Genomic DNA, 23,592 nt, shown 5'->3' with positions numbered 1-23,592 from the left:
AGTGCCTGGCGCATTGCACAGGCCAAACGGCATCCTCCTGTAAGCATACGTGCCGAAAGGACACGTGAAAGTTGTCTTCTCCTGGTCCTCGGGATCCACATAGATTTGAAAATACCCACTATACCCGTCTAGGAAACAGAAGTATTGCTTGCCCGCTAGCCTCTCCAGCATCTGGTCAATGAAAGGTAGAGGAAAATGATCTTTCTTGGTCGCTTCATTTAACTTCCTATAATCGATGCACATCCTCCACCCAGTGACTAGTCTGGTGGGCACCAATTCATTCTTGTCGTTCTTGACCACCTGTATTCCTGACTTCTTGGGTACCATATGGACTGGACTCACCCATTCACTGTCTGGTATGGAATAAATGATTCCTAGGGAGAGTAGTTTCAATACTTCCTTCAGCACTTCCTCCCTCATGTTAGGATTCAATTTGCGTTGAGGGTCTCTGCAGGCTTTTGCTCCTTCCTCCAAGCGGATGTGATGCATGCACAAATCTGGACTAATTCCTACCAGGTCAGAGAGTGTCCACCCAATAGCCTTCTTGTTTCTTCGGATTACCTTCAGCAGTTCCTCTTCTTATCCCTCGGTCAAGCTGCTGTTGATAATAATAGGGAAAGTTTCGTTCTCCTCTAGATAAGCATACTTTAGGCCTGGTGGAAGTGTTTTCAGCTCTTTCTTGGGAACATCTTTTTCCTGGGGCAAGGGATTTTTCTCTGTTACTTCCGTAGTCATTCCCTTCCTTGACCCAGCAGAACCTTCCACACTCGCCACATAAGGTGTATTCCTTGACCTGGCTAGCTCCGGATTTGCACAGAATTCCAGAATTGCTTCAGCTAACTCCTCATCAGATAACTCACTTGTGTTCATTGCTTGACACCAACTGGCTACCTCTCTATCAATGTCAAGACTCATCTCGGAGTTCTCAATCTGTTCCTGCATTAATTCCGTCTCAAGATATTCCTGGACCAAAGGGTTAATAACATCTATAGCATTCAAAATTTCAACGTCAAGAGGTTTCTTCATTGCCTCATCAATGCTGAATGTATATTTCTCCCCATTGTAATCAAGGCAAATTGTTCCATCAAAAACATCAATGATAGTCTTAGCGGTTCGTAGGAAGGGTCTCCCTAAAAGTACTCCGCCCGACTCAGCAGACTCATTATCACTCATCTTAATCACATGGAAATCAGCAGGGTACAAGAAGTCATGTACCCTGACTATCACATTCTCAAGCACCCCTTCAGGACAGATGCATGACCTATCCGCCAATTGAATCACAACTTTCGTATCTACCATGCCTACCCCAACTAACTTCTTGTATATGGAAAGTGGTAACACGTTTATCGACGCACCTAAATCACACATAGCATGCTCGATTTTCACATTACCAATAGAGATGGGTAAGGTGAACATACCTGGGTCATTGCATTTTGAAGGCATCTTCCTTTTCTGAATTACTGCGGAGACATTCTCGCCTATCAGAATTTTCCCACTGGGCCTAGCCTTTCCAGCTATAAATTCCTTGATGAACTTGCTAAAGACTGGCATCTTCAGGGCCTGTAAAAATGGCAGATTGATTTCCAACTTTCCAAAAATGTCCATGAAGTCTACCGGTTCTTCCTTCTGTTTCTTGGCTTCCCCCCGACTCGGAAAGGGTTTCAGTCGCTTCCCTGCTCCGGTAGAACTTTCAGCTGATAACTCTCCAGTTTCTTTTCCCACTGCCTCATCTTCCAACTCCGGCTCTGGATCTAGGAAGAATGGTTCGGTCGGTCTAGGCAATTGTTTCTCCAAATCTTTCTCCTCAAGGTCATCCTTGACCAAGGGACTTCCTCCCTCCAAGTGTCTGGGTCTGGGAGTTGTATCCTCTTTCTTCTTGCCTTCCTTAGGATCTGTCCCCTCCTTTGTTCTCACCACCGGTCCCTCATATCCTTTCCCGGACCTCAAGGTAATCTGACTTATATTAGCTCTATCAGGTGGCCTTACTGAGGCCGGAATTTTTCCTTCGTTTCCCCGCATGTCACTCAAAGAAGTGGCTATTTGGGACAATTGCTTAGCCAACATATCCATGGCTGCTTTCTGCTCCTGTTGAGCATCTTGCAGCTTGTGCACTACGTCATTGTTCGATTGCAGGTTGTTTTGCATATGTTGCTGAGAACTGACGAGGTCTTGCACCATATCATCGATATTCTTTGTTAACTTTGGTAGTTGACTGGGTCCCGGCCCTATACTCAGAGTTGGTCCACTTGCTTGATTCTGACGAGCGTTTCCTTGACCGCCTGAAGAGTTATTGTATTGATTTCCTTGGCCCTGGTAATTGTTTTGGAAATTCCTTTGGTGCGGTGGTACATAAGGGTTCCCTTGATTATTCTGATTCCTGTTTCCCCAGCTCGAGTGGTCTCCTTGGTTCCGATTAATCCAGTTGCCCTGCCCCTCTTGATTCCTTCCTGACCAGTTACCTTGTCTTTCGGGCTGAGGTGCAAACTGCTGACTTTGTTGTGGTGCCGGCTGATTCTGTTCGTTGTCAGTCCATCTGAAATTCGGATGGTTTCTCCAAGGCGCATCTCTCTGTCTCCCTGGATTCCAGCTCCCATCGGGATTCCAACTTCCCATTGCATTGACCTGGGCCTGATAATCTCCTTCCTGGGTCCCGTAATATTGTTGCATTTGATTATCTCCTAGACCAGGAGATTTCTCCTTCCCTTGTGAAGCCAGTGGAATCGTCTTTTCAATCGCGTTCAAAAGAGCCTTCTCGAGCCTATCAATCCTCGCTTCGACTTTGTTATCTTCTTGTTCTCTCCCAGCATGCACCGATCCTCTTTTCACTGCATTCCTAGGGTTATCGTACGCCTTCTTAGCGTCAATCAACTTCCCTAGGATCTCTCTTGCCTCACTTCCCCTTTTTCTTGTGAAATTTCCCCCACTCGAGGAGTTCATTAAGTCCTTTGACTCGGGAGTGGCTCCTTCGTAAAACAGAGAGTAGGTCTCTGCCTCTATCATCCGGTGATTCGGGCATGCATCCAACAACCCCTTAAATCTCGACCAGTACTGACTCAACGATTCATCGTAATCTTGCTTACACTCTAGTATTTCTTTCTTAAGTGCATTCGTCTTGTTGGATGGGAAGAAATAATCTAAGAATTCCAACTTGAAGTCCCTCCATGTGCGGATAGAATCCGGAGGCAACCTCAATAGCCACGTATTAGCTTCCCCCTTCAAGGTAAACGGAATCGCTCGTAAGCGATAATCCTCCTCTGTTGCATCATTCGGCCTCTTCTGAATACCACATAACTTACTGAATTCATTTAAGAACTCATACGGACACTCATTTCTACGCCCAGAGAACGTCGGCAAGATGCCGAGTACGTTTGTCTTGATCTCGATAGTCCTCTGGCGTGGATTCATTACTATAGCTTGAGCTGGTTCTCCATCTAAATGGGCAGTGAGAGAGCCGATTTCTGGATCTGGGTCTACCACCTGCGCCATGACTAATTCCTCTGCTTCCCCTGTTTCTGACTCTTTTTCTGATTCGGGTGGTGATTCTGGATCTTCGCGTCCTGATGACGTCCAAGATTCGTCGCTAGTAAATTCACTCGGAAACGGGCCTCCCGTGGTGAACCCTGATCTGGTGGTCACAGTAGAGACTGTATCCTTAACCCGCCAACCAAACTGGCCGTGTGTCCACCCAGATGAGTTGCTCCAGTAGGTAGACCTTGAGCCTCTGCTCATAAACTGCAAACAAAAAGAGAAAGAAAACAAATCAAAACTATTTACACCACAGACTCTGAACACTAGCACCAAGCACGCCATCCATCCCCGGCAACGGCGCCATTTGAAGGGTGAGAGTCGAGTGAGTTATGCGCTTGCAAAATTCGATCTAAGCAATTGCTAGGTCGAGACACCACGCTTCTCCGAATGAACTGAATCACAGGGTCCAGTAACTCGAGGGATCGAATGGCGCTCCGGTCGTTGGGCACTCACGACTCTCCTTCAACAATTAAATTTCCTCAACCCGAATACTATGGATTAGTATAGGGAAGTGGAGTCGATCCCACAGAGATGGATTCGTAGGCTAGTATTGAGAGAATTTGAACAAAATGGCTGCTGCCACGCAAAAGGGGTTGAGATTTTAACTACTACTAGACCTAGGCACAAAACGTAAATACTAGACCGAAGAACAAAGGACTCTTAAACCAAGTAACAGGCAGAAAAGTTTAAACAATTCCTAGACCGAGTACATAACTACCGATAACCACTAGACAAAGGAAATAAAAAGTGGGGACCATGAAATCCAAGCCTGACAACGTACGGTAAAGCTGCAGCTAACAATCTTCATGCACTTTTCTAACTAATTCAGATTCGCAAATGGAGAAAACAGAGGAAATGCCCAGATTTAAACATAATAAACAGATTTGGTCGACGGAAACTTACAATAACTCGAAGATATGACAGATCTACGTAAACTAGGCGAAATGAAATGTAAATACGTAAACTAGGCATGGAAATCAAGTACTCCTTCTCAGATTACGTCGGACGCTTAATCCACTCCGGATCCAAGCCATCCGAACCCAACAAACAGCAAAACCAACGCCATAACTCCGATTTTCACAGATCTACTCCAATCTCAATCAATCATGAACAATCTGCAAACAAATCACAAACTCCAGCAAAACCCAACCTCCGATTCATCCAAAAAGCAGAACCATTCTTCAGATCCAAACAACAAGTATCGGCAATAAATCAGAACCAACTGCAAAAATAACTAACTCTGACAATCCTAACTCGAAATCAATCGAACTCAACCAGCAAACCAGAAATAAACACAATAGACATAAGCGAAAGTAAAATCTGGAATAAAACCGGAAATATTGGTTGTCAAAAGAAAACCGAGCTTCGAACAGCGAAGCTCGGCGGAATCAGTGTAAATAGCAACGGAAATGTAAATTGTTTCTTCGCCCTTGAACTAGGACGGTGTTACAACCCTCAAACCATTGTCGGAAAGCTAAATGTGAACCACCAGCCAAGTGCTAACTGGAATCTCTCGCGAATTCAGAGTCAAGTGTGTGGAAAGGTGAATCGAGCAAGGAGCTGTTAGTGAGGCCTCCAGCCGAGAAGGTCCCTCCAGCCTGCATGTTTCTCCCTTTTATAGATGCGGACATAGCCTTCTAGAGTTTTCGTAGAAATCCCTATTCTACCCTTCAACTCCGAGGCTTCCTCCGTCTAGCAATTTTCTTCCAATTGTTCACCCTTTCGCCAGTTTCCTAGGACCATGCAAGCGTCCTCTTCTTTTCCTGGATCTGGCGAAAAACTTCACATACCTGACTTAATTCAATGCGTTAGACCCAGCAATTTCATGAAATGAACCCCTACACCGATGCATGAAATTAGCCTTATCAACCACTACCTGCCCCGCGAAGGAGCAGGAGGAACAAGTGACCACCACCCCACCTGACCAGTTAGTTTTCTTTTTATTTTCAGTTTTTAGTTTTTCGTATTTTAAATGTGTTTTGTTTTTTTTAGGTAGTATAATCCGTGTAGTATGTGACCAAACCCTTTTCATAACACTTAGCCTACACAATAGTCTAAGTGTGAGAAGTCAGGGTTCGCTATTTTGACGCATGTGTTGTGTTTTTTTTTCTTTGTTTTGTTTTCATAAGCATGTTGGCTCACACTTAGCCCATTGCATGGTCTAAGTGTGAGAAGTTTTAGTTTTTAGCATATCGTTTTGTTTGTCATGTTTGTGTATCCACCGTACTGGCCATTACCTTTTCCACTTCACAGCCTTATCTGAGGGCAGACACTTGTGAAGTGGGAGGGGGGACGCAATGGCCAATATGATGTATGTGTATATGTGTGGTTTGTGTTTATGCTTGTGTTAGTGTCTTGTTAGGTATAGTTTTTTTTTCTTTTGTGTGTTGATTGGGCTTAAAACTCAACTGTCCTGAGCTGACGGTGAGGGGAATTGAGGGAGATACGACATGCTGGAAAACAGAAACCACCCCCCTTAGTACCTCCTAGCCAGGATAGATGATGCGAGTATGAAAGAAAAGCCCACACTTAGAGCGAAAACACAAAATCCCTCTTTAAATGTGAGTTAAAAACCTAAAGTGGAACCACTTTCCACTAATTCAGAAAAGAAAAGAGTGGCTGCCACAGGGTGCCTAGGGTGAAGTGACTGCGTGTAGCAACACTGAAGGCAGTAGAAAACCCCCCCTCAAAAAAAAAAAAACCACCTTTAGAACCCATTTTCTTAACTCTTTATACCCAGATATACACCCCTAGCCACTGGGATTGTGTGTGCAAGGCATGAGACGATTGGAGCTTACTGGCCAGAAAGGTGTATAAGAAGGCAGGAACCAGCTGGGCAAGGAAGTTTGGAAGAAAATTGACCAGGGAGTTATCCCAGGTCCTAAAAAGAAGAAGAAGGTATAAGGGTGGCGAAGCCACAAAGAAAAGAACTCTATAGTACCCATTTCGAGTTTTTCTTTGATGAAGTGGCGATCGACCTCCACGTGTTTGGTTCTGTCGTGTTGTACTGGATTCTCTGAAATGCTGATTGCTGCTTTGTTGTCACAAAATAGTTGACTTTTCCGTGTAGGTGGGAAGCCAATTTCTGTCAACAGTCTCCTCAACCATATTATTTCAGTGAGTCCGCTCTTGATTCCTCGAAATTCGGCTTCAGCACTAGATAGAGCTACTACCTTCTGCTTCTTGCTTCTCCAAGTGACGAGGTTACCTCCAACGAATGTGAAGTATCCCCCTGTCGACCTTCTATCTATTGGATTGCTTGCCCAGTCAGCGTCAGTGTATCCATGGACCTCCAGGTCTTTTCCTTTTGCTAGGAACACTCCATACCCCACAGTTCCTTTTAAATATCGAACGATTCTTAAGGCGGCCTCCATATGATCAACCTGTGGTTTGTGCATGAACTGACTAATTACGCCAACTGCATATGTGATGTCCGGCTGGGTATGTGAAAGGTAAATGAGCCTCCCCACTAATCGTTGATACCTTTCTCTGTCAGCTAGATCAGCTCCTTCTTCTATTTTCAATCCATGGTTTGAGATCATGGATAAGGGTGGCGAAGCCACAAGAAGCTACTGACCAGTTGGAGATCAAAACCAGAAGCGCCAGCCAAGAAAAGCAACTAACCAGAGGCCCAAATGCACACAGTTCCCCCAAATCAAATAAAATAGAAGTTTTTTGAACCTTAGAGCCTTAGGAACATCCACCCAAAACACTACAAACCAATAGCCCCGTTACAAGCCTTTAAGCCATTCAGTAGCGGCACGTGAAATCTAAGTCCGAAGCAATTGTGGTTGAGCACTATGAGAGAACAGTCCTAACATTCCCGGAGAGGTATGAGTGAATGAGTGAACCTAGTGTTTGGCCGAAAGTTTGGGCGATCTTGACGAGCGGATATACTGACTGGGAGAGAAAGGGGGGGCGGCGGAAGTTCAAGGCTGTCTAAGGCCGGATTGCACCTGATCCTGAGGGGAGGGATGGTTGAAAATATAGCCCAATCTTTGTGTTTAGTCATTCTGTGTTCGTTTATGTGTTTTCTTTTCTGTGCTTGTTTTTGTGTTTTTTGTTTTCTCTTTCCGTTATAGTCTAGGGTCTAATTTAGGATTGAGTTGGTCAGGGGAGTAACCAGACTAGAATTCGACTTATTTCTTTTTGTTTGTTCTTCACGCTTGAGGACAAGCATGTGGTAAGTGTGAGCAGTTTGATAAGTCGTATTCTAGGCCTTAGTTACTGGTCAGTATGATGTGCATAATTGGATTATATCTGCAAAACAGTTGCTTAAGTGTGTAGGATGAGTGTTCTAGCCAGTAGGCAAAGCTTCAGATACTTCAGGTGAAAAGGGCGTCAGAACGATTACATACTGACCAGGATGCATGCAAAAAAATATGGCTCGAGATGGAGAAGAAGGATAGCTGGGGCTAGTCAACCGCAATTAAGGGCAGAGAAGTCATTTCGCAATGAGGTTTTACCCTAAAATTAAGGGCAAGCCTCCCTATAAAAGGAAGCCACTTGGAGAGATAAAGAAGATCATCATCCACTATTAGGTAGAATTCTCTCGGTAGTTCAGTCCTTCAGCCCAGTCCAGAGCCTCATTCCTCGCCACAACCATGATCACCTGAGTTCTAGAAGTCTCCGGAGTTTCAGAAGTTCTCTTTCCAGTCAGCACGATCGTAGTTAGCAGTTCCATCGCCCGGAGTGGCAAAAACAATCTTTATTTGCTTTCTAGTTAATCTTGTTTGTTTTCTCTACGTTGGATCTTTCGCATTTCCAGTATTTTTCTTATTTTGAAGTCTTGGTTGTGATCCAAACGTTTTCTAAATTGCTATGAAGTTGTTTCGTTCGGTTGTATCGTTGTTCTTTCTTCTTCCTGCCTCGATAGCTTAGATCTAGCCGTTACGGTAATTTCCAGTGTGGAATCGCATGTTTTAACTTCTGTAGTTAATCTCTTTGAGTTTGCAAGTCTAGATAGCTGTTAGATTTCAGATCTGAATTAGTTAAGTGTGAAAACCCAATTTATGTGATTTCTGCCACCCTGCATGTTGACCAGTAAGCATAATTGCAGTTTCAGTGTTTAATCTTTTTATTTGGAGTTTAGATCGTAGATCTGTTTTTGTGAAGTTGTTAATCTGCATTTCTCGTTCATGGAACCTGAGTTGTTCGATTTGTGTTCAGACTTGCTGGAGAAGACAATGTCCACATCCAAATTTGGGACCACATTTACTTTTTAGTTACTTTTTGCTTTTGTCCTTTACTTTTCCTTACTTTTCAGCTGTTACTTTTCAGACCTGTAGGCCTAGTCACCTAACTACCTCTTTTTCCTCTGATATTCTGTTTAACATTTTATAGTAAACTCGTACCTTCCACATTTGTTAGCCAAAAACCATGTTCCCCACTTTCCACGTACACAGCCGCCTGTCCAACACCTTTCCCACCTCCTAGTCAGTAGAGTACCACCTTTAAATTCCAGCCTAGATAAGTCTCAACCCAAAGCTTGGTAGCTAACCAAACCCTCCAGAATATCACCGCAATAGTTTTAGCGCACCATCTCTGTGGGATTCGACCCCTACCTTCACTATACTACCCAGTAGAAGAGGGTTGAGGATTCTTTGAAAGCAGGTTCTAGGCTAGCGGGGATTCTTATACTAATCAGTAGGATAGATCCTTGCTTGAGCGACACCTACGCACCTCTGCTCTTTCAGGTACATTCTGGGTGGGAGCCTTCTTCGTGGGTTCCGTTTCCTTAGGAGGGTCTCTCCTGGGCAGTTCGCCTCTTGTTTCATTCTTTTCCAATGGTGCTTTATCCAAAAAGAATGGATCCTGCATCTGAGGTAGAGGTCTGTTGAGCTCTCGCTCCGAGACGACATCCTTCAGTATATTCGTCCCACTAGGCTCTCTGTTGGACTTCTTCGGTTGGGGTCCCTCATAGGCAGTACCGGACCGCAATGTGACATTGCTCACGTTCGCCTTTTCAGGAACATGGACTGTAGATGGGAGTTTCCCGGAATTCCCTTTCATTTCACCCATCGAACTGGCCAGCTGGGCCAACTGCCTATTCATCATATCAATATTCGCCTTATGTTCCTTCTGGGCACTCTGCATCCCTTGCACTACTTCGTTATGGGATTGTAACTCACCCTTGATACCTTGCTGCGACGCGAACAATTCTCCCATCATGTCCTCCATGGATCTCCTCGACCTGTTAGGATATTGGGACTGATTTGGTCCTTGGTGATGGTTATACTGGGGATTTTGGGCGGGCTAGAAATTTTGGATGTTTTGCTGGTTCTGGTTAGGTGGGTATTGGTTATACTGGCCAGGAGGGTTATACTGGTCTTGGTGATATTGGTTCTGGTGTTGGTTTTGGAACTGGTTTTGGTTCTGCTGATGTTGTGGACCCTGATTAGGTTGATTATGGTAATTCTGGAAGTTTCTCTGGTTGGGTGGTATGTAGACATGGTTCAAGTTTTGGTTCTGTGGTTTTGGTTCTGTGGTTTTGGTTATGGGGTTGTGGGTTCCTTCCTGACCAGTTGGACTGGTGGTCGGGATTTGCTGGGGCCACGGTTGGGATTCTGGTTCGGGTGGGGGTTGTATTGGTTCTGACCTTGACCTTGGTTCTGATTTTGGTTTCCATCTCCCCATCGAAAATTTGGATGGTCCCTCCATGGTGCGTCCCACTGCCCCCCCTGGATCCAATTCCCATTTGAGTTAAAATACCCGGCAGCATTAGCCTGTTCCATATTGACCAAGTTGTATGGCTGATCATAGCTCGGTCCTTGGTCTCCCTGTTCTGCACCCTTGCAGTTCCCAACTGGGGAAACCGGCGGTGTATTCTTCTCGATTGCGCTCAGGAGTGACTTCTTCAGCTCATCCATCTTCAAATCCATCTTCTGTTCAAGCTTCTGCTCCTGGTCAGTAGACGAGGCACTTGCAACCCTTTCTCGGTTGTATCCATCCCTTGAATGGTCATACTCCTTCTCCGCACTCAGTAGCTTCCTTAGGACCCTCTTCGCTTCGCTGACTCGCAGCTGCGTGAAGCTTCCTCCCGACGACGAATTGGCCAGGTCCTTGGTTGTTATGTTCATCCCCTCATAGAAGGTATGATGTATCTCAATGTCCGCCATGCGATGATTGGGACATGCATCTAAAAGGCCCATATACCTCGCCCAATAATCGCTCAAGGGTTCATCGTACCCTTGCTTCACACTAGTTATTTCCCTCTTCAGCGCGCTTGTCTTGGATGACGGGAAAAACTCGCCTAGGAATACTGACTTGAAATCGGCCCAACTCTCAATGGAGTCGGGGGGCAGGCGCATGAACCAGGTGTTTGCCTCCCCTTTCAAAATGAACGGCAAAGCCTTCAATCTGTAGTCATCCTCGGTTGCCCCTGCTGGCCTCCTCTGCGCTATACAAATCTTACAAAACTCATGAAGGAACTCGTAAGGGCCTTCATAGCTCTTCCCGCAGTACGTAGGCAGAATTGCGATAACATGGGGCTTCACATCATAGGCAGCCTGTCCCGGGGTGACTACTATAGCTTGCGGTGGTTCTCCCTCGGAAAGCGCGTTCAGCGTTCCGATCTCTGGATCATCATCTACGTTAGCAGCCATCTCCCTTGGGTTGCCTTCCAACAGTGGTATATCTTTTGGTATTGACCCTTCTATGGTGTATTGCTCCTCGTCACTACTCGAACCTAAGTCAGACAAAGCCGTCGACAGGCCGGATCGAGTGGTTACGAGTATAGATCCTCGCTGAAGTATCTTCGGTCTCCACTGGTCAGGAGCCGAACTGCTTCTCATAAACTGAAATAAAAAGAGAAAGAAAAATTATCCACAATATATACGCCAAAGTATCACACACAATAACAATAAATAACGCCATTCATCCCCGGCAACGGCGCCATTTGAAAGAGCAGGTTTGTGCAGGTGTCGTTTCAAGCAAAGGGTGTATCCTACTGATCAGTATGGAAGTCCCTGCTAATCCTGAACCTGGTATCAATAATCCTCAACCCTCTTCTACTGGGTAGTATAGTGAAGGTAGGGGTCGAATCCCACAGAGATGAAAGCATTTTGGAGTGATTGTGGTGATATTCTGGAAGGTTTGGTTAGCTACCACGCTTTGGGTTGAGATTTATATAGGCTAGAATTTAATGTGGTACTCTACTGACTAGGAGGCGGAAAAGGTGTTGGACAGGCGGCTGTGTACATGGAAAGTGGGGAACATGGTTTTTGGCTAATAAATGTGGAAGGTACGAGTTTACTATAAAAGGTTAAACAGAATATCAGAGGAAAAAGAGGTAGTTAGGTGACTAGGCCTACAGGTCTGAAAAGTAACAGCTGAAAAGTAAGGAAAAGTAAAGGACAAAAGCAAAAGTAACTAAAAAGTAAATGTGGTCCCAAATTTGGATGTGGACATTGTCTTCTCCAGCAAGTCTGAACACAAATCAAACAACTCAGGTTCCATGAACGAGAAATGCAGATTAATAACTTCACAAAAACAGTTCTACAATCTAAACTCCAAATCAAAAGATTAAACACTGAAACTGCAATTATGCTTACTGGTCAACATGCAGGGTGGCAGAATAACGTAAACTCGGATTTCGCACTAAAACACTTCTGGAAAATAAATCTAAACAGCCACTGAACTGACAAATCACAGATCGAACAACTCCAAATGAAATCATGCTTCCAACACTTAGAAATTACTGCAACAATTAGATCTAAGCTACCTAGGCAGAATGAAACAGATTTGAACAGAAAGAGATGCATAAAAACAACTTCATTGCATAAAACGTTTGGATCTAAACCAAGACTTCAAAATAAGCAAAATACTGGAAATGCGAAAGATCCAACGTAGAGAAAACAAACAAGATTAACTACAAAACAAATAAAGATTGTTTTTGCCACTCCGGGCGATGGAACTGCTAACTACGATCGTGCTGACTGGAACGAGAGAATGGAACTCCGGCGAACTGATGATCTTCAAGTGACCATGGTTGTGGCGAGGAACGAGAATCTGGACTGGGGTGAAGAACTGAACTACCGAGAGATTTCTACCTAAGAGTGATGATGATGAATGAGTTCATCCTCCCTCTCTCTCTCCAAGTGGATTCCTTTTATAGGGAGGCTTACCCTTGATTTTAGGGTAAAACCTCGTGGTGAGATGACTTCTTTGTCCTTAATTGTGGTTGATCAGTCCCAACTATCCTTCTTCTCCATCTCGAGCATTTTTTGCATGCATACTGGTCAGTATGTAATCGTTCTGACGCCCTTTTCACCTGAGTTGTCCGAGCCTTTCCATACTGACTAGAACACTTTCCCTGCATACTTTAGCAGCTGTTTTGCAGAATATATACCAATTATGCACATTATACTGACCAGTAACCAAGGCCTAGAATACGACTTATCAGGGGTCTGTGATGTCCTAATCCAAAATGTTAGGGGCTAATGAGACAGTTCACTCTAAATTTATTTCTATATGTTGAATGAAAATTGTCTACGAGGGACCATGTCAATTATGGATCCATATTAAATTTATTTCTATGTTAAGTGAACATAGTCTAAAAGGACCATGGTACACACGTTAATTTTATAAAGTTTTTAAATTACTGCCTCCCTCCATGTAGAGGTCCCCAATCCGAACCGAACCGGACGAACCGGCCCGGAACCGTCACCGGCGGTTCTGAACCGGAACCGGAACCGGAACCGTCGGCGGCGGTTCGAACCGGCATCGGAACCGCCGGTTCGGCCGGGCCGGTTCCGGTTCCAATTTTTCGGTAACCGTAACCGGCTGTTCGGAACCGCCGATTCGGCGGTTCCCGGCACAATTTCAGGCCTACTCCTAGTCTTTTCAGAAACCGGGCCCGCGGCCGCCGGATTTGACCGAAATCATGGGCGGAAACCGCCGGTTTCCACCGGCAAAACCGCCGGTTCCGCCGAAAACCGGCGGTTCCGGCGGCAAACCGGCGGTTCCCGCCGTTTTTTCCAAATTTTGAAAATTCAAACGGGCGCCTAAACCGCCGGTTTCCGCCGAAAACTGGCGGTTCCGGCGGTAAACCGGCGGTTTCCGCCGTGTTTTTCAAATATTTTTTTTTAAAATCACAATTTTCCCCTATAAATACCCCCCAATCCTCTTCATTTCTACTCATCACATTCTTGTGTAACTGTGTTAATAAGAATTTCTCTCTCAATCTCAATTTCTCTATTCTCCATTTGATAAGTATCTTATTGGTGAAAAAAGTGGGTATCTTTGGGGCAGATGGTACTGGAACACAAATTTATATATGGAATCTGGATGAATGGGGATCAGATTATAGTTTAAAATGGGAAGCTGGGTTCAATGGCGGGAGTTCGTTTCATCAGGCCATCAGGGTGGTATATTCATCTGAGTCCGACGATGAAACGAACTCCCGCCAGTGAACCCAGCTTCCCATTTTAAACTATAATCTGATCCTCATTCATCCAGATTCCATATATAAATTTGTGTTCCAGTACCATCTGCCCCAAAGATACCCACTTTTTCACCAATAAGATACTTATCAAATGAGGAATATCTTTTAATGATCTTCTAAGTCTTTTTTGTCAACAGTTGTAAGTTGTAAATTTGTAATTGTTGTAACTTGTAATTGTTGTAACTTGTATTTAAATTTTTCGATTTGTAATTGTTGTAACTTGTATTTAAATTTTTCGATTTGTAATTGTTGTAACTTGTATTTAAATTTTTCGATTTGTAATTGTTGTAAGTAACTTGTATTTAAATTTTTCGATTTGTAATTGTTGTAATTTGTAATTTTAAAGTTGTAATTTGTAATGTTAAGTAATAAGTTGTAATTTGTAATTTTAAGTTGTAATTTGTAAATTTTAAGTTGTAATTTGTAATTTTAAAGTTGTTTGTAGTTTGCAATTTTAAAGTTGTAATTTGTAATTTTAAAGTTGTAATTTGTAAATTTTAAGTTGTAATTTGTAATTTTAAAGTTGTAATTTGTAATTTTAAAGTTGTAATTTGTATCAATAAAATTGCATTTGAACATCGCTTTATTCTAATTTTATTTATGCAAATATATCTACATATTTTACTTGAATTACAAATTTAAAATGCAAAAAAAAAAAAAACCGCCGAACCGGATGAACTGGCCCGGAACCGGGCAAACCTAGGCGGTTCCGCGGTTCACGTGAACCGGCGCTTCACGGTTCCGGAACCGGAACCGCCGATCCTTGGCCGGTTCGGTTCCGGTTCTATTTTTTTTCGAACCGGAACCGGCGGTTCCGAACCGTGAACCGCCGATTCCCGAACCGTGGTGACGTTTACCTCCATGAAAAATAGTTTTGGACGTAAACAATAGCTTCTTAATCGGGAAGGAATCGACCGGTTAATGAGGAACCGACAATTAGTATTCATCTAGTACCGATTCAGAGAATTTTTTAACTGGTACTTGGTTCTAATTAGAACCGACCGATTCTCTATAATATACTGAATTAAATTTTAATTTTAATTTTAATTTTAATTTTAATTTTAGTTTTGATATTGTAATTTATTACTAATATTATAATTATTACTAGTATACTATATACAGAATAAGTGAAGTGGTTATAATAAAAAAAATAAAAGCGTTCTCTTATTAAAGGAACATACATAAATGATAAAAATGAACATTTAATAAAGAACAGACATTTAATAAAGAGAGGAATTATTAGAAGTCAAAATGGAATAAACAAATGATAATGCACTGTCAGATTAAGTAGTACTTACTAATACTCGAAGATGTCTGCGAAAACTATTTTATTAATCAAATATTCTTACCAGAACTTAACCAGAGAATATAGTTCACGTATATTTAGTCAATATTCAATCTCTCGCTTACGGCTATCCCTACTAAGAGTGACCATAAACGGACAACTCCAATAGCCCCGTCTCTTTTTTGTCCACAGTTCCAATTTTTTATCCGCGCTCAAAAGAAAGGTTTCTGCCACTATAGACAGACACTTCCAATAGCCCCATTTTTTCGTTTATTTTAATTCAATTATAATTAAAATTATCGGACTATACGTAATTAGAAAAAACGGCTATAAGTGAAGAAATTAAAATTAAACACTACATTTTCGTCGTATTAAAGTACTGGAAAAATTATACAACGAAATATTAATCTATTGAACATCACGATGGTGTTCACACTGCGCCGCCACCTCCCCTACGTGCCCAAACTTCTTCAATCAAATCGGCCTGGAGTGCGGTATGTGCTGTGCTCCTGTGCATATCAGTGAAACGTTGGATCAAATATTCATTGCTCTGTGGTACGCCCATCTGGATCAAACGGGGGTTATCCACAAAGTAGTCCGCCATTAGACGCTGGTGCGCTCTGCTATGGTCTCGTTGGATGGTCCGACGACGAGTAATCGCACGAGGGATCGCGGCTTCCGCGATCTCCGCCGCGCGCGCCGCATCCTCCGCGTCGGCGTCGTTCTGCACCTCTTGAATCAGAGAATTCCATGTCTCGTTCCACAAATTGTCCATTTTAAATACCAATGGAATCCACAAATTTTAGTGAGAGAAAGTATGAGTGAAGAATTGGAATGGTTTAAAAATAATGAGTGAAATAGGGTGTATTTATATGTAAATTAAATTGAATTTAAAAAAAATCAAAAAACAAAAAATCATCCGCCCCGTCGCAAACCGCCCCCACTATAGGCCAGCGCGTCCTCGCACATTTCTCGAGGGAAAGCCTTCCGCCCTTTTTTTGTCCGCTTCGGGGCGGACGTCCCGCCCACTATAGACCGCCCCACCTTCGCCCCGCCGGGGTGGCCGGCGCGCCTATACTATAGTGGACACTTTAAGCAACGCTAAAAAGAACTTGGGCAGCTATATATTTATATAAAGTGGACAATTGAATCATTTTCAAGCTTAACAAAAACTAAGGAATTTGCATTTTAATTGATGTACTCCACACAGATATTTAGAGAATGGGTATTGTATATTCCATTTCCGATTTTAAAAAGGATATGCTTAATTTATTCCAGGCAAAATATTACTACTAAATTAAATAAGTTCAAAAAATTCGTTTACGAAACGATCAACTCTAAATATTACTCCCCCATCCATCAATAATAGGCTAAATTTGACTTGTCATGAGTTTTGTGAAATATAATGGAAAGTGAATGGAAACATAGTGGAATGTGAGCTCCACTTTTATATGTTAATATTATACTATAAAAGTAATATATAAAGTGAGACTCATATTTAACTAACATTTTCAACTCATTTTGTTTTATATTTCTTAAAATTCTTGCCGAGTCAAATATAAACACTTAATGGGCCGAGAGCATACTGTATTAGAAAATTAACTATAGATAGAAAATTGACTACACATTTCACATGGTTTACAATACTTTCTTTGCACTTAAGAAACAAAATAGTTTGTTATTAAAGTTCAGATTATCCTAACTCATAAGTATATAATACTACTTCCGTCTCATAATAATAGTCATATTTTACTTTTATTATTAACGGTGAGTTGATCTCACATTCTGGTAACTCACAAATAAAATAGACCCGTATTCTAATAATTTTCATATCTACTATTTTTTAGAAAGGCAGACCTACATGGTAGGATGGGGGCCACTGGAACCCCACCAATTTCAGATTATGTATATATTACATGAGATAATATGAATTGTAGTGGTTCAAGTGGCTGCGCAGTTGGGCTAAAAATCTTGAACTCTTGTTGGCGTGAGTTTGAATCCTACGAGATGCAATGTTTTGTTATTTCTATTTTTTCTTATTTAATTTTTGGTATTACTTATTTTTCTTGTGTTATATGATTTGGAACCCCCGGTATTTTTTCTTATTTACTTTTTTGTATCATTCATTTTCCTTGTGTTAAGTGGTTTGGAACCCTCTGTATTTTTTCTTTTTTACTACTCATTTTTCTTGTGTTATGTGGTTTGGAACCCTGTGTCAAATTTCTGCGTTAGCCACTGATTCTTTATATATTTCTTAAAACTTGTGTCCACACTAAATGTAAATCATATTATTTAAGTTTAAGTTTAAAAGTTAAGAAAAAATTTAAATAACTAGCATTCATCGACACTAAAAAAAATAGGTTTAATAAGATAAGAGAGTTATAGAACAGCGCAGCTGCGCTCTCTTCTTCTTCTCTTTACAAACGTGCAAACTCAAGAAACTCTCATCTTCAAAAAAACCCTTCACCTCCTCTACTCTATATTCCTCTAATTCTCTTCCATGGAGACGAAACAGCCATAGCGTGGGGTCGGAGCTCGAGCAACCATGGGTCCCACTACAAAAACTCGTTGTTTACTGATGGAACTATCCGTCACTAAACACTTAAATTTCTTCACTTAACAGATTAGTGACAGACTAAGTTTTGACAGATCTGTCAATAATAAACTTGTAAGTAAAAAATTTTAGTGACGAGTAATCTGTCTATAATTCTTATCGATGGTAATCAAGAGAGGCGATGTTGTGGCAACGCATAATGAAGAGAGGAAAATATTTGAGAGAATGAATCGGTAATTCTTATTGCTTAATTTGTATGTATTACAATCTCCCAATATATAGAACAATATAATTCCTAACTAAGGAAAAACAATTAATTACATATCAATCTATTTTAGGGTATTGATATCAAATCAATGATTCCCTAATCTCCTCTCCTTAATTCATGTAATTTGACACTCCCCCTCAAGTTGAGTAACGGTATCTCCGATATTCAACTTGCTCAGTATTCCCTTGAAAATCTTTGGATGGACTGCTTTGGTTAGTATGTCAGCCAACTGTTCTTCAGATCTAACAAATGGGAACTCTATGATACCCATTTCGAGTTTTTCTTTGATGAAGTGGCGATCGACTTCCACGTGTTTGGTTCTGTCGTGTTGTACTGGATTCTCTGAAATGCTGATTGCTGCTTTGTTGTCACAGAATAGTCGACTTTTCCGTGTAGGTGGGAAGCCAATTTCTGTCAATAATCTCCTCAACCATATTATTTCCGTGAGTCCGCTCTTGATTCCTCGAAACTCGGCTTCAGCACTAGATAGAGCTACTACCTTTTGCTTCTTGCTCCTCCAAGTAACGAGGTTACCCCCAACGAATGTGAAATATCCCCCTGTCGACCTTCTATCGACTGGATTGCTTGCCCAGTCAGCATCAGTGTATCCATGGATCTCCAGATCTTCTCCTTTTTCTAGAAACACTCCATATCCCACAGTTCCTTTCAAATATCGAACGATCCTTAAGGCAGCTTCCATATGATCGACCTGTGGCTTGTGCATGAACTGACTAATCACGCCAACTGCATATGTGATATCCGGCCGAGTATGTGAAAGGTAGATAAGCCTCCCTACTAGTCGTTGATACCTTTCTCTGTCAGCTAGGTCAGCTCCTTCTTCTATTTTCAATCCATGGTTTGAAATCATGGGAGTTTCTGCGGGCTTACACTCCAATAAGCCTGTTTCTGCCAACAAGTCCAAGACATATTTTTTCTGCCTCAAGAAAATTCCGCGTCGGGACCTTAACACTTCAATTCCAAGGAAGTACTTCAGTGCTCCTAGGTCCTTCATCTCGAATTCTCTGAACAAGTTCTCTTTTAGACTCTGGATTTCTTCAACATCATCTCCAGTGATGATCATGTCATCAACGTAGATGATCAGACATGTCACCTTATCATCTCTCTTCTTTGTGAAGAGTGTGTGATCTGACAGACTCTGCTTAAATCCTAGTTTGAACATTGCTTGGCAGAATCTTCCAAACCAAATCCTTGGGGACTGTTTTAGCCCATACAACGTCTTCCTCAAACGGCATACTTGTCCGGTTCCAAATTCAGCTGAACATCCTGGAGGGACTTCCATATATACTTCTTTGTCTGCCTCGAGTTCTCCATGAAGGAAGGCATTTGTAACGTCGAACTGGTGTAGGGGCCAATCCTTGCATGCTGCTACAGACAGTAAAGTCCGAACGGTATCCAATTTTGCCACTGGTGAAAAAGTTTCTTCATAGTCTACCCCATATACTTGTGAATATCCTTTGGCCACAAGTCTCGCCTTGTACCTCTCGATTGAACCATCAGCTCTTCTTTTGATCGTAAATACCCATCGACATCCTACTGTATTTTTTCCTTGAGGCAATGTACACTTCTCCCATGTTCCATTTTTTTTGAGAGCATTTATCTCCTTCTTCATGGCTTCCCTCCAATGTTTATGTTTCACAGCTTCCTCGAACTTCTGTGGGATTTCTTCTTCCTCATACAGTGCTGCTTCGAATGCCCTGGCCATTTCGGAGAGTTGTCCCTGTGCAACATTGGTTATTGCATATTTGGCCTTTCTTCTCTTCCAATCCGGTGAATACCGTCGGGGAGGAATTCCCCTAGTGCTTCGCATGGGCAAGTCATATGACTCTCTATCTCTCCCGCTAGTTTCACCGTCGTCTCCATTGTTCCTGGTTTCATTAGTATTCTCAGGAAGTACAATATCCATATCGGAACTGTTTACCTCAGGAATCGAAGACGGGGTTGACGGTTGATTAGTGTCACCTAACTCCACGTTCTGACTAGTGGGGTTTGACGGCCCGGCGGTGCTGCTAACGTCCTCTGTTGGACCAGCGTCTATGACAGGGATTGGCTCTGGCTCTGGCTGCTCTCCCCCTATCCGGTTTCTCCCTTGAGTGGGTAAAGGTAGCCAATTTAGTAGTTCACTATCGGGACTATTGTCTGGTTGGTTCTCCCCCTGAGCACTAGATTGGCTATAAAAGTACTCCCCCTCAACAAAGTCGCAGTTCATGGTGGTATGCATACGGAGAGTGGCTGGATCATAACATCTGTAACCTTTTTGGTTTTTTCCATAGCCAAGAAAGACACATTTGAGGGCACATGGTGAAAATTTGGTACGTTCCTGTTTGGGGATGTGGACAAAGACCGAACAGCCAAACACCTTGGGTTCAAGAGACAAAGATGATGGCAGTTCAAAATGTTTGGAGAAAACGTCAAAAGGAGTTTTAAACTCAAGAATTCCAGTGGGTAATCGGTTTATCAAGTATACTGCAGTAGCTATAGCTTCAGGCCAAAAAGTTTTTGGTACGTTGGATTCAATTAGAAGGGCTCGGGTTATTTCTAGGATATACCTGTTTTTCCTTTCTGCTACCCCATTTTGCTCCGGAGTGTAGACACAAGAGGTTTGGTGAACTAAGCCTTTATCCCGAAAGAAATCTTGCATTTTTGTATTGACAAATTCCCCCCCATTATCTGACCTCAGAATTTGGATGGAGTGATTATACTGAGTTTGGATTAGGCTATAAAATTCAGTGAATTTTTCAAAAACATCAGACTTATTTTTCAAAAAATAAACCCAAGTCATACGAGAATAATCATCAATGAATAGGAGAAAATAGCGAAAACCCTGACCCCCAGTAACCGGGGCAGGACCCCAAACATCAGAATGGATCAAAGCAAAAGGAGATTTCATACGAGTATTGTTCAACTTAAAACAGTGTCTGTGGCTTTTGGCCAGTAAACACGTCTCACAATGAAAAGATTGCATAGATATAGCTAATTTAGGATAAAGAAGACGAAAATATCCTATGGATGGATGTCCTAACCGACGATGCCAAAGCCAAGCCTGTCTGTCTGCCAGTCCGTGAGAAAGCATCGCAACACTCTGTTGGGCTATCTCGTCCACATAATACAGTCCGCTTCGCTCAGTGCCACGCCCAACTATCGTCCCCGTCTTGATATCCTGTAACATGCAAAAGTGTGGTTGCATTAGTAGTTTACAGTTAAGCTCTTTGGTTACATGACTAATGGACAAAAGCTTATGGGATAATGAAGGAACAAAAAGACAGTTAGATAGGCGCAGAGTTGGCGAAATATTGATTGTGCCTGCCCCCTGAACTGGAGCGAGGTCCCCACCGGCGGTTTGGACAAAGGTTTTATTTGATTTGGATATGGTTATGAAATCAGAGGCGTCGAACGACATTGTGTCTGTAGCCCCACAGTCAAAAATCCAATGTGGATCTTTTGGTCCGGATGTGGAAGTGGATGAACAGGCTAAGGCGTCAAATGAATTTTGAGTCGGGATCTGAGTTTGGAAAGATATAGGATAATGGGGTGCAATTTGCAAGGTCTTAGCAGTTTGGGGACTGTTTTGGTTATTTTTGGGAAGTTTGGGCCCAATTTCGGATTTGTAGGTAGGGTAGGGGTCGGTTTGAAATTTTCTGGAGTCTGGGGGTGTTTTATCGGAGGCTTTTGGGGCTGTGGTGCTTTAGGTGATTTGGGGTGTTTTTTGGGGTTGGTTTGAAATTTCCAAAGAATAGAAGGATTGATAACAGGTAAACCCTCATTTGGTGAGGATTCATCCGCCGCCTCCACTATCCTACAATCCCTCGCCGCCATGGGAACCGTCGCCATCGGTAAATCGTCGCCGGTGGTGTTCGATTCCGTTGTCTCACCTTCGGACCATGTCCTAGCCATCGAAACCGAGGCTATAGCCTTGTCCTCCGATCTATTCTCGCCGCTCGCGGTCGGTAGGCCTCTGCTGCCCGCCGGACTTTCGGTGTAGGTAGCTTGGTTGCCGACTGTGGTCGCCGCCGCTGCTCGTCCACCGCCACTGCTGTTCCGATTGGCATTCCGGGCCTGTCGGGCCTTCTTCATATCCTCGTACCACTCCGGAAAACCGTGAATATGAAAGCATGTATCTTTCGTATGCTTTTTGCCTCCACAATGGGTACACACTAGCTTGCTTTTATCTTCATCCCTTCGATAATTTGAGTTTCGGGACGGTGGTGGTGGCGGTGGAGGGTTCTGTGCTCGATTTCGGTCGAAAGCCCCTAATCCAACTCCAATATCGGTGGGGGCTGTTGGCTCTGGATTCATCAATTTCTCGTTCACGGATTCTCGTCTGACCAGGCTGTACGCCTTCCTTGCTGTTGGAATTGGCTCCATGTTCAAGATTTCCCTCTTGACCTTGTCGTATTTCTCATCGAGAGCCCATATAAATTGATACAATCGGTGCCTCTGGGTATTCTGATTGTATCTCTCGATGCTCCTCGGTGAATCCATTGGATTTGGATCTCGGCTATCTATGGAAATCCACAGATCTTGAAATTTATTCCATAGAGCTTCTAATGTCATATTACCTTGTTTCATTCCATATGCTTGTCTGTGCAGATCTGAGATTTGGAATGAGTCCGCTCCACTTCCATACGTGATTGCTAGGCCTTCCCATAGGTCTCTGGCAGTCTCGTACTGTGAAACCTCGTTCACCAGGCTTGCCTGGATGTTGTTGATGATCCAGTTGAAGCAGCAGTTGTCTCGTTGCTCCCACTTCGGGTAGTTTGGATCGGTGGGTGCTGGGGGGTCTGAAACTCCAGTAATGTGAGACTTCAGACCCTTCCCAGTGATTGCCCGTGTCATTAGCTTCGCCCACAGGGAGTAATTATCTCCGTCGAGCTTGGTTGATACATGTACGTCGCCCAGTGATTCTGGCTGGGTTGACGGTGGTTGATTTGGTGGTTTTTGAGACATACTCAGTCTCATGAATTCGGCGAATTGCGCCGCAAATTCGGGTGTGAAGCTCACACGGCTATTGGTCTCGGAATCGGATTCTGACATCCTCTTCTCCTTGTTGTTTTGCAGGATCTAAAAGGTCGGGAAAGGTCGAGACTATGATGATAATTTTCTGAGTCTCAAACCAGACAAAACCTGCTCTGATACCATCTTATCGATGGTAATCGAGAGAGGCGATGTTGTGGCAACGCATAATGAAGAGAGGAAAATATTTGAGAGAATGAATCGGTAATTCTTATTGCTTAATTTGTATGTATTACAATCTCCCAATATATAGAACAATATAATTCCTAACTAAGGAAAAACAATTAATTACATATCAATCTATTTTAGGGTATTGATATCAAATCAATGATTCCCTAATCTCATCTCCTTAATTCATGTAATTTGACAATAATTAGTGACCGACGTTTTTCAGTCATTTATCCGTCACTAGTTGTTGTGTTATTGTTCGCCGTCACTAATTCCGTCACTATTCAATGCTTTTTTTGTTGTGTCGGCGGTCG

The sequence above is a fragment of the Salvia splendens genome, chromosome 1 (assembly GCF_004379255.2).
Source record: "Salvia splendens isolate huo1 chromosome 1, SspV2, whole genome shotgun sequence".
NCBI lineage: Eukaryota > Viridiplantae > Streptophyta > Magnoliopsida > Lamiales > Lamiaceae > Salvia > Salvia splendens.
Note: the sequence above shows the minus strand (reverse complement) of the source record.